The sequence below is a fragment of the Mustela erminea genome, chromosome 12 (genome assembly GCF_009829155.1).
Source record: "Mustela erminea isolate mMusErm1 chromosome 12, mMusErm1.Pri, whole genome shotgun sequence".
Classification (NCBI taxonomy): Eukaryota; Metazoa; Chordata; class Mammalia; order Carnivora; family Mustelidae; genus Mustela; species Mustela erminea.
This window is the reverse complement of record NC_045625.1, coordinates 74,136,107-74,148,514: the sequence shown is the minus strand read 5'-3', so window position 1 is coordinate 74,148,514 and position 12,408 is coordinate 74,136,107.

Below are 12,408 nucleotides of genomic sequence, written 5' to 3'. Positions count from 1 at the left end.
AGTCCAAACGCATAGGGTTGGCCTACAGGCAGGAAATCTGAGGAAGAGTTAATGTTGCAACTCACGTCCAAAGGTGGTCTGGAGCCAGAATTCCTTCTTCCTCAGGGGATCTCAGGCTTTTTCTTTTAAGACCTTCAACTGCTTTGATGAGGCCTACCCATTCTATGCTTTCCTTGAAGTCTACTGATTTCAGTGTTCATTTAATCTAATAAATACCTTCACAGTGACATCTAGACTGATATTTGACCAAATGTCAGTGTGTCAGGCCAAAGTGACACATTGAATTAGCCATCACAAGTAGTAAACAACTCATAACGGACCTCGTTAAACATTATTAAGGAGTTTGACATTTATCCCAAGAATAATCCGCAACCATCTGGGATGGGGTTGAGGTCATTTCACAGTGGTGAGAGAGTAAGAGATGCTGTTTAGGAAAATGACTCTGGCCCCATCATGCAGAAGAGAACACTGGAGGAGGGGCCAAGCCCGGAGACCAGAAGACCAGAGAGGAAGCTGTTGTAATAATTTCAGTGAAAGGAATCATTTCCTGAATGAGACAGTGACAATGAGAACAGAAGGAAATAGATTCAAGATATGTAATAGATTCGATTGTTTGGGTTTTGTTTTGTCTTATTTTAGGAAAGGGATAGAATAATGAAGACTTTACAGCTGGTTAGCAAGACAAGCAACATAATCAGTGGCACCCAGTGCAAAAAGTAAATGATGGGTTACTTGTTCAAAAGATGGGGAAAAGTTTGGATTTTCCTGCAGTGTCTCTCAACCTGGTGTAGTGTGTTTTGTTTGCTGTTGCATGTAGTTCTTCCTTGGGCATTGGAATATTCTGAGGGCATGTGGAGATCCTCACAGGAGTCCAGAGCCTGACCCCACTGCTCAGTGGATGGGTGTATATGACCATACCCATGACCCCGCCCACCCTATCTCACTGTCTTATCAAGCTTCGTAAAACACAGGTTCAAAGAAAAATAAGAATAGTTTCAGGACAGCAGTGGGAGCATTAAACCCCAAGGATGAGGCCCTTCTGGGTGCAGGGTTCTGTGTGACTGCACAGGTCACCCATGCCAATGCCATGGAAGCTGACCCTTCCAGTGAGAAGCAGAGGGTGTGCTGAGTGCCAGGAAAGAATAAGGATGATACCAGTTTTCTGTCTTGACAAAGCTGGAGTATGGCAGTCCCATTAACATAGAGAAAAGGAGAAGAACAGGTCTGGGGCTCTGGGGCTTGTGGCCATGGATACATCGAATATGAGAGTAAAGTCCAGTAGGTAGCTAGAAAGACGCACTTGAATCTAAAAAAAAAAAAAAAAAAAAAAATCTTGGCTAAAGACTTAAAATTGCATGTAATCAGTATATAGATTGTACTTAATTATGTACTCTAGATGCAGGGACAGGTCTGTGCTTGTCAACATATATATGGCCATTTCACAAAGACAGAGATCTGGAAGAACCGAGGTAGTCTATGGATCTAGAAGCTGATAGCCCACTGGCTGTCATGGGAATGAACCTTCTCACTCTGAGCTCTCTCACCCCAAATGAACTGAAAGACTCTTACTGCTCAAGTGGGCAAGATGGCACCCAGCAAAGTCCTGGTCTTGGGCTCAGAGGGACCCAGCCGAGGTCCTAATATTTCCCAGCTGTGTCACCTTGCAGAAAGCACTTAGTCTCTAGTACTAAGCCGTTGTCACTTTGCTTTGTCAAAATCAAGATAATTCAGTATCTCTCACTTTGTTGGGAGGCTGAAAGAAAATAACAAACACGGATATGCAAAAAGGGACTATTGGCGCGAAATTATCTTCTTGCTGTAAGAGATCTGGGCAGCTTGGAAAGCTACGTTAGCTCTTTCTTGTCACCAGACACTAAAAGGTATATGAAAACGGAAGTATTCTGGATGGCATCTGAGTGCCTACCTGAAGATTGTGTAGTCGTGAGCAGCCCTTTATGACTCAACATTATAAATGATGGCTGTTTTCCTTGAACCAAGCGAGGTGACCATAGATAGCTCCTACTTCCACTTCTTCCAGTCTAACTACTTGACGGGGCCCACCCTCTTCTCTGCCCACTGATTGCATTGTCTTTACTGCTCCTGCTCCTCCAGCCACCCCTGTCATCAGCTGTCTAGGGTCTCATTTATGAGGCCATCCCTCATGATTCCTGCCATGCTCTGTCTTCCCTGCAAGAGGCACTAGGTTGCGGGAAAATAATTAGTAATCTAAGCACTGCAGGTCTGATGAGACACCTGCAGCATAATCATCCAAATCAAATATTTGGCTCGGCTTCTTCAGATGCTATATCTCTTCCTGCAACTGCTGAATGGCAGCTTAGCCGAACTTGTACTGAAAATGAAGAACGCATCCGAGGGAGGAGGGATGCTTCCTGCTTGGTTTTGCCACAGTCTGTCCCAGGGTAGCTGTCTGCAAGGCTGAACTCCCATCTCCCATGTTCAGACTGTTCCAGTCCCATCAGCCGGAAGGGACAGTTTGGCGGGGGGAATGGGAAGAGACAATTTAATTTACCCAAGTGGCTCCAGAATGAATAGTTGTGCCACCAAGGAAACACCCAGTTGTGTCCTCTGGAAATCATCACTATCTGACACAGGGGTTGGCAGCTTTCTGAGTCCCCGGGAAGATAATCTGCTTTTACAGAGCATCCATTCATCCTCATTATTCCACAACTGAGAACACCGAGGCTCAGTCTTCAGAGTTTTTCACTGGAGACTCAGGACGAGAACCCTCAGCTCCTCCTGCCTGATTCAGTGTCCCCTCCACTAAGCCCGATCCTACACCCAGCCATGCACGGTAGCTGCATCACTGCCCCTCTTTGTTCGGTATAGTTTCTAGATTGTGTGCTGCCTTCCAAGCTCTTTTCGCTTAGAAAGCCATATAACAGTTAAGAATCAGAGAAGATTCTAGTTGGGCCCATTTCATTAGTTTAGCTGATTTTCTTAGCTTATACTTTTCCTGGACCTACCAAGATATTGTCCAAGAACATATCCAGAAAGTTATTTTCTTCTTTGTTTTGAGTTCTTAAATTATTAGTGCGAATAATGTAAGACGAGCTTAGGCTCTCTGACTGGGTTAACTTCCCCTCTTATATAAGCCATAACACCCTTCATGTCCTCTGAGAAGCACTGAATCCAATTGAAAATAAGTTGTTTTTGTTAGGACTTGTTTATGGTCTGTCTGTCTCAGCAGATTGGAAAGGCCACAGGGCAAGGGGCCATGGTCATTGTCCTGTCTACAGCCACATGCTCAGCACTCAGTATTTGTTCAATAAATATCTGTAGAAAGTTTCAGATAACTTGGAATTATAGAGAGAGCTGTCAATTTGATGGCAGGGAGGCAGCTAGAGAGTCCGTAATCTATCCTCTCTTTTTACAATGAGTAAACAGACTCACAGACATTGTGACTTAACCAAAGTGACACAATTTCTTTTTTTTTCTTTCAAATTTTATTTATTTATTTGACAGAAAGAACACAAGTAGTCAGAGTGGCAGGCAGAGGGAGAGGAGGAAGCAGACCCCCCACTGAGCAGGGGACACCCCCCCGCCCCGACATGGGGCTCCATCCTAGGACCCTGGGGTCATGACCTGAGCCAAAGGCAGACACTTAACCAACTGAGCCACCCAGATGCTCCAAGTGTCACAATTTCTTGACCGATTTATTCACGCCATGTTTATTGAGCGCATATTCTATGCTTGATGGATGTGGTTACAGAGACCGTTGAGACACATATCACTGCTATTGGAGAGCTTATAGTGCACAGGGAGGAATATGCAATTAAACAGATAATTACAATACAATGATGTAAGTGACAAGGCAGAGATGCAAGAAATAGTCTGCATACAGAAATCGGGACAGGCTTCCCAGAAAAGGAAGTCTGAGCTACGTCTTGAAGGATAAATTGAGCCTGTCAATCAAAGGTGAGGGAAAGTCAGTTCAGGCAGAGGGAACAACATTTATGAAACCTTAAAACCATAAGAGCATACATAGAAGGATCGAAGAAAATTGGGCTAGTCTGATAGCGATATAAGGAAACGGGCAGAAGGGGGCTCAAGAGAAGGAGGCGTGGACCCAGAAATTGAAAAGTGAGGATTTGGGCTTACACCAGTGATCCTCAAACTTTACTGAATGTAAAAATCACCCAGGGGTCTTGTTAAAATGCAGATTCTGACACAATAGGTCTAGAAATTCTGAATTTCTAACAAGCTCCCAGGTGACATCAGTGCTGCTGGGCTCAGACTTCACCTTAAGAAAAAAAGCACAAGGAACCAGGCAGCCTGTAGAGGTGTTGTATAACACAATGGTTCTCAAAGTGCACACCCCACATTTTTACCTCTCACACCAACCTACTGAATGAAAAACTCTATGGGAGGCCCAGTGTTCTGTATTTGTACAAGCCCTCCAGGTGATGCTGAAAATTTGCCTAAAGTGTGAGCACCACCAAACTAGGACAATAACCAGATTTTCTTTGTAGAAATAAATCAGATAATAATCAGATTTGCTTTGTAAAAAGATGACTCTGGTTAGGATCACTGGACCCTGTGTCCAGCACTCCTTTCCATGACAACCCAAAAAAATGATAAAATGATTCAAAGATCTCTAAGTAAAATATTTTAGATCCAAGAATATTCTGAGATTTCAAAATGACAGGGTTGTTAATGAGGAATAAATTTTCTCCCACTGCATTCAGAATCATCTTTATGATTAAAATAGCATGAATTACCCTGTGTTTGATGACATCTTTAAATGTTAGTAATTGAACTGCACATTTAATGACTATAAGTAGAGAATTAACACAAGCTTATATTCAGAAGTCAAAGTTGACCTTAACCAATTAGTTTTTAAAATTGTTTAGAAACAACTTGTGCATTTTTTATTATATACTCTTCAGGTACAGCTACAGCAGGTAGAAAATGAAGAAGTGAAATATTTTACCTGAGTTTGTGCTTAGACTCAGGGAAATTTTCTGTTCATGATTTACCCTAGAACCGTGTCATGGGGATCTGATAACCTTAAAAGAATCCAAATTTTGGGGGCGCCTGGGTGGCTCAGTGGGTTAAAGCCTCTGCTTTTGGCTTGGGTCATGGTCTCAGGGTCGTGGGATCGAGCCCTGCATCGGGCTCTCTGCTCAGCAGGGAGCCTGCTTCCTCCTCTCTCTCTCTATCTGCCTCTCTGCCTACTTGTGATCTCTGTCAAATAAATAAATAAAATCTTTAAAAAAAGAAAAAAAGAATCCAAGTTTTGAAAAAAAAACCATCCTGCCTAGGGTTCTCTCTCCTTTCACTGAAGGTAATATTGTGCAATGCTGAAGTAAGCAAAAGGGATTAAACGAATGAATGGATCAATTAATCAGTTAATTTAAGTGAAGGCAAACAGATATGCATGAACAAAGGAAAGAAGGGACAAATAAATAACACTAAATTAGAGAATATAGAAGACTAATTTTCTTATATGAGAGCCTAGAACACATTAGAATCAACAGGAAGGCTTTTAAAAATTTCATGCCAAGGCCTCACTCTGGATTAATTAGATGAAAATCCGTGTCATAGGACCCAGGCATCAATATTTTTTCCAAACTTCCCTGGTATTTCTCAGGTACTAATCAGGTGTGATATCCCTTGGCCTAAAAGGCTTGAAGCTTCCATTCATAGTATTTTATATAGTTCAAATTGTAAATGACACTCCATATTTTTCAAGTCTTTCGGCGTTTGCAGTGGCCTGGCCTCTCACATTCTAGCGGTCAGCACTGTGGTCTATGTAAGTAAGACAGGAAGTTCAAACATCACTATGTTGCTGGAACCCAGGACTATATTAAAGTGGAAGAAGATGAGAACCAGACACAAAGATAGTAAATTAGAAGATCTTGGGGTGTAAAATTCCTCCCTGACAATACAGAAGGTGACAGTTCTCTAAAGGGAACCCAGAAGCACCTACAGGGTGCTTGTGGCCATGAAACCATGCCTCACCACGCCAGGAGTCATTTTCCAGCCGATGAGGATATGTGCTGTTTGCAGAAGCAGCAAGTGTGGGTGATGCACACCTGTTTTAATTGCTTCATGAAGCATTGTGAGATTTTTGTCCGAATCTAGAAATGACACAGAGGCTTCCACTGGGCTCTGGATATTACAGACAGGCCAGATGGAATCCTGTCGCCTATGTGATTGAGCGCATTTTTCATGTGAAAGTAGAAACCAATGGATACGTCATCTGTAGGGTAATCTGGGAGGACATTTTTCTTCATTCAATCCAGTGGACCATGCAGAAACACCTGTTTCATATCTTGGAATCATTTGCAACTGCTCTCTAAGAAATAAGTGTTGAAACAATATTATTAAGCCACTTTTTAAAAATTCATATACTTGGGCATTGAAGAAAATATAAAATTAAGAGCTTGTTTCACCATTTCCACTCAGTTTTGGCTAATTAAACATGCCTGTCCTCGCTTGTAGGGACCAACTATCTTTGCTCAGGACTATAGGGCTTCCTGGGATGAGGGAATTTTAGTGCTAAAACCAGAAAAGGCCAGGAAAACCTGGGACCGGTTGATCACATGACCTGAGACATTGAAAGGTTCAATGATTTCTCAGTCATATCACCTGGGGATAGAGTTCTTTCTGGATTTCCACCCAGATATTTAATGTATATTCACTTGAGCAAATCGTGGCACTGTGAGATACACTGGGGCCCATTTGCGGAAGTCATTGTGGAGCCAAAGATCACCCAAGGAGATATGTCACTTGCGAGTGACTGTAGGAAGCATGGCCATATGTATCCAGAGGGCCCAGGGTCCATTAGAGACAGATGCTTCTCTGAAAGAGCCATGAATAATCTCTCTCATATTCCCACTCAGGGTTGGATTCAATGCCCAAGGTTGGATTCAATCTTATTTTCCATTATCTCAAAGAATACCAAAGAAAACTGAGGTTGAATTAACTTCAGTTTCAACGTAAACACATTCAGTATCACGATTTGCAACTGGTTTTGGAGAAACCAATAAGCCACATTTGAATCTGGTGAGTGGGACGGTCTTTATTAGACCATCGAGGGAAGTCCTGACTAGAGTTCTAACAGTGCTTTGCAGACCTTAATGTCTACTGGAATCACCTAGGGAGCTTGTGCAGCCTGTGACGCTGAGTGGGCAGAGGTGGGGCACAGAATTCTGCATCTCTAACAGGCTCCAAGGTGACTCCGGGTGGCCCAGAGACCCTACCCGGATGGATGGTAGGGCCCAGGGCTCAGAGGTTTGCCATTGGACTTGGAGCAGGACCACAGGAGTGCTCACCCTCTTCCTTCTCCATGCTTCCCAACAGAAGCAGCTATCTTTATTGATACAGAAATACCACATGAGAATTTGTTTGCAAATGTATTCCACTGCTTTAAAAAAAGAAGAAAGGGAGGAAGGAAGGAAGCAAGCCACAGCATTAAAAAAAATTTATGCCAGTATGAAAACAAGTAATTCTGCAGGAGCACGAAAAGAGCTCCCCACAAACAATGCCGCCATGCACTGATGTGCCCTTCAGGTCGGCTGAGGACACTGACCCAGCCCGAACGTCTAGTGCCTCGTCACCCACTTTCCGACAGAGCATGGTGCGAGCTCTGTGGCAGCAACGCCAAATCTGTAGTTTAATTAAAAAAAAGAAAGGGAAAACAAACCTCTCTCCAAACATAGAACAACAAAAGAAAAGCCCTCATAGGGGATGGCCCCATAGACCCCAACTAAATGATGAGTTTCATTTGTAGAACCTTCCACCTGACCCATGTAAACAGGAACAAAAACAGATGGCTAGTAGGCTGGTACCCTGTGCCAATTTCAGGAGGGAGCCACTGGCGAGATGTAGGTTGTAGGTGGATGGGGCCCAGCTTAATTAGGGAATGTTTCAAAATCAAAGCAGAATAGAGCTGTTCCTGCAGGAGGGTCTCTTCGGAGCAGGGGGCCAATGAGAAGCCTTTTGTGTAAGCTTACAGCATCCTTTATACAATCAGAAAACTTATTAAAATTGAGCATAGAACCACTGTGGGTTCAAAGACACCTAGGCATCTCTCACTAGAGCAATATTCCCTAAGATTTTATTTGATTTAATTATTCATAATGGGACTTAATGCTTTTTTTGGTACTATACTCATCTTTTAAAGGGCACTGCAAGGTAGACACTGAGACCAGCAGCTCAGGACTGGAGAACGCCTGTTGCTAACACACAGCTAAAAGTTGCTGCAGACTTCACCTCCCAGATGTGGGACAAAGGCAGTTCGGATGGAAATAAAGTGGTTAATGAAGAAAGATATGTATAGACAGGCAGGAACTGAGAGAATTATGAAAATTAATTTTCCATGAGGTCTGGAAATGAGATCTGCTTGCACAATTCTAGATCAGTGTCCGCTGGGGAGGCAAATGAACTCGGCCACACATAATGTGAAGGGAATTCAGGTTTGAAAACGAGGGATGATCCCCGCTCAGGACACAGCTTCTCTGAGACTCACGGAAACCAGGGACAGGTGCTGTGGTCTACTTGATCATTTAAATTAGTCCTTGTGGCTACCAAGGTGAACTTGGGTCATTGCTTAGAGCTGAGATAACATGTCAGAAGGTCCCTGATAGCAGAGTTTGTGCCTGTGGATGAGATGCTTACCAAAAAATTAATTAACTAATTAAAAAAAATAAAATGGAGTTCATTGTTAGTCATTTAAAATAAGGTTCTCACACAAAAGTATACATCAAGAAGATCTGGGAGCAAAGGGCCTTCATGCCACATGGCAGCGAGGACTAGGACCTGAGGAGCCACTTCCTTTACCACATTTGAGTGTCAGCTCACTGCAGTTTTGAATTGGCTTCCAGCCTCACCCCCATAGGCAGGTGACTTCGCCATCCCTGATAAAAAAGGGTAAAGAGAAGAGAGAGAGAGAAAAGTTAATTATCAAAGGAATTATTTTTTCCCCTGGGATGACCCTGTGCTTTCCAGGTGACAGAGTTGACAGAAGACAGCACTCACTAATGAATTTCCATAAATAAGAAGAAAGCCAAATGCCCAGGTGGCACTTTCTTGGAGGTACTTAATTTATTAAACAAATATTTATTGGTAAAGTATGAGGTGAATAAGACTGTGCTTTGTTTTGTGTTACTGTGGCATATTCAAATAATTCTGATACATGGCTGGATTCCCCTTGCTCCCTTGGGACTTATTCCCGGGCCTCTCCCATTGGTGGGGGTGTGGGGGGGTCAACTGTGAACGGAGGATGCAACACAGAGGGTGTTGTGAGCATGTTACCAGGGCAGCTCGGGCTCTGTCTGCCGGAGGCCCTCTGTGGCATGGTATGGAACATGCCTCAGCCTTGTCCTACCTTAAGGGCAAGGAAGGTATGACATGTATACATCACTTCCCACTGTCATTTGGTGAGAGGTCCTCACAGGGTATTAACTCCCAGCCTGCCTTGTGTGTGGTCTGGACACACCCCCAGAGATCAGAGGAAGCCCTCAGACAGTCGGTGGCTGATGTTTGCCCTCAGAAACTGCCAACTTGTAGGGAAGCAGTGAGTCTTGAGGGTATCTGGGCAGGACACCCATAACCCCCACTAGAATACGTGGTCACTGGCTATACTGAGTATAGTCTCATTGGGAAGATAATAATGAGTACATTTATTGAATGAATGTCTCTGTTTAAGTCTCTATATTTGGCATTTTCCATTTAACCTTCACAAGTGGATGAAGTTGGGTCATACTAGGATATCCATTATGTGGGTAAGGAAACTGAGGCATGGAGGCATTAAACAATTGGGCCACAATTACCACTTACTACCTAGGTAGTAAGTGGTAATTGTCATAGTCATCCAGACAGGATGGCTCCAGAGCCCACATTTGTAACAGCTTTTCTCCATTGCTTCTCTCTATGACTCATGAACAATTAAAAAGACTAATATGAGGCAACATAAAGGGATATCCTTGCCTCAGTCTCAAGAGATGCTTTCTTTCTGGAGGCAATTGCATTTCATGGAGGACAAAGACATAATCCAAAGGAATATGTGTCTAATAATGGAACCACTAGCCCCGGCGACAATGATAGAGCTTCGAAGGGACTGGAGGACCTTCGGTACCGAAAGCTCCGTGTGGGTAATGACTCTGAGGGCAGTATCACTTCCCCCAGCCATGCACATTTGGAATAAAAAGCCTCTGACCCCTGCACTGAACTACAGTCCAATAATGCTGACCTTGGATAATCAGAAAAATGAGCAAAGTTATATGAAGAACACTGTCCATCCCAGAACTGTTTTGTTTTTTTTTTAAGATTTTATTTATTTGACAGACAGAGATCACAAGCAGGCAGAGAGGCAGGCAGAGAGAGAAGAGGAAGCTGGCTCCCTGCTGAGCAGAGAGCCCAATGCGGGGCTCGATTCCAGGTCTCTGAGATCATGACCTGAGCCGAAGGCAGAGGCTTAGCCCACTGAGCCACCCAGGCACCCCCCAGAACTCTTTATGACCACAAAATATCTAGCGGCAGGGGACTGCTCAAAATGCAGTATACCCAGAGGGTGGAATACAATGCAGCTTATAAGCAGCTGAGGGAGCACTCTAGAGACAATTCCTGTACAAACTCATTGGTTTCCAAAAACCTGTTTGGAAATTTACTTGTTTACAAACCCAGTTGGACACTATAAAAATGACTCCTAATGCCTTCTGTTTGTGGCAGGCAGAATTGGTATGCTTTTAGTTCCAAACCTTAGCTTTCTTTCATTCTTTGAACTTTGTAAATCAAAAATTTATCACAGGGAAATTTCTGTATTTACGGACATGAAGGAGATGTGCATAAAACACCACTAGGTGAAAAGCCAGTTAAAAACAGCATTTTTGTTATGAGACCAATTTTGAAATTAGGTATACTCAGACACAGAGGGTGTCAGGCAGGTAAATCGGAATGCTAACAGGGGTTATCACTGCCTGGTGAGACTCTGGGTGATTTTTATTCTGTTTTCTCTTTCTAGGTTTCTAATTTTTCTATCCTAAATATATATTCATTCTCTCTCTTTCTGTGTGTGTGTGTGTGTGTGTGTGTGTGTGTGTGTGTGTGTGTGTTTACCTTGAGCAAAATTTAAGATTTTGGTAAAATATGGTGGCATGAGAAACTGGGGAATCTTCTCTCCTTTCTGCAACCAATATAGCAAACATAAGGAAGAGTTTGATATTAAGGGAACCTGAGTCCCTGACTTGTTTCTGCCATTTGTTACCTTTATATCTTGACCTCTTGACCCTTTCTCTCTTGTATCTACAAAATGAGGATGACAAGATGTCCCACTGGGTAAATTATAATACACGACACTGGTTTGGGGGATTATCAGACTCTCTGGGAATGGTCTTCATTCAAACACAGTGGGATGACAAGGAAACATGCTCTGAAAATTAAAAGGCGTGGATGGCATGAATGCTAGAAAGGGGACATCCAGGATTTTTAACCCACTGCGCCACCCAGGCACCCCACACTCAGGATTTTTAGAGCGGGAAGATGTTAGCGTCCAAAGAGAGCCGTCAGTCAGTGAGGGGCGCTCTGGGAGGAAGAGCCCAGACACCATGTTCCCATCAGCCCAGCCAACAGCCTGACTTTCAGCAGCCCCAGAGTTGCTGGCTTGGGCTGCTCATCCCACCACTCGTTGGGGAAATTTCCAGAATCTTCCTGAGATTTTCAGGAAATCTTCCTGAGATTGAATCTCAAGAAGTGAGAGAATCTTCCTGGCATTTTCCCTTCTGAAGAACTGTGAAGTAACAGGTTAGTGTCCGCTGTAGTAATTACGCAAAAGGCTAACTGCTATTTTTTCTTGGGGAAGCTGATTCCCAGAGGCCTCGGATCAAACACTGTGTCTGCCTTCCCCTGAACAAGATGAGCAAGGGGAGGCCTTTGTCGTGTTTGGCGCCTTTTCTTGTGTTTTTGTTTTGTTTTGTTTTGTTTTGTTCTGTTTTTTTTTTTTATCTGTGGTCATGCCTGCTGCTGCTGTTTGTTTTTGTAATTGTTCTTCGAAGGCCTCAGGCGAGAAAGCTGTTCTAATTGTACAAATCACAATGTCGCTGAATCACAGGAACCATCCCAAGTAATCTGTGCAGCCATGTGACTGAACTTTCAGACTAGCTGGGGGCGCTTCCCGTCCTCCCGGGAGGCCAGTGTCTGATGGACAGAAAGCGGCCGCCAAATGAGACGCGGGAACAGTTGTGTATCCTAAGTGTCGGAGATTCAACTCTGGGCAGTGAAAAGTCAGGCTGCCCTCAGCCACGCGGGATTGGCAGCGTGCTAAGGCAGACTCCCAAGCTGTACCTCGTCTTGTTCAAATGGGGTGCTGGCATAATGAGAGTTGATGTCCATGGAACAAGCTAGTGCTGGGTTCAAATTATTCTCTGCCACTAGGGCTGTATGAAG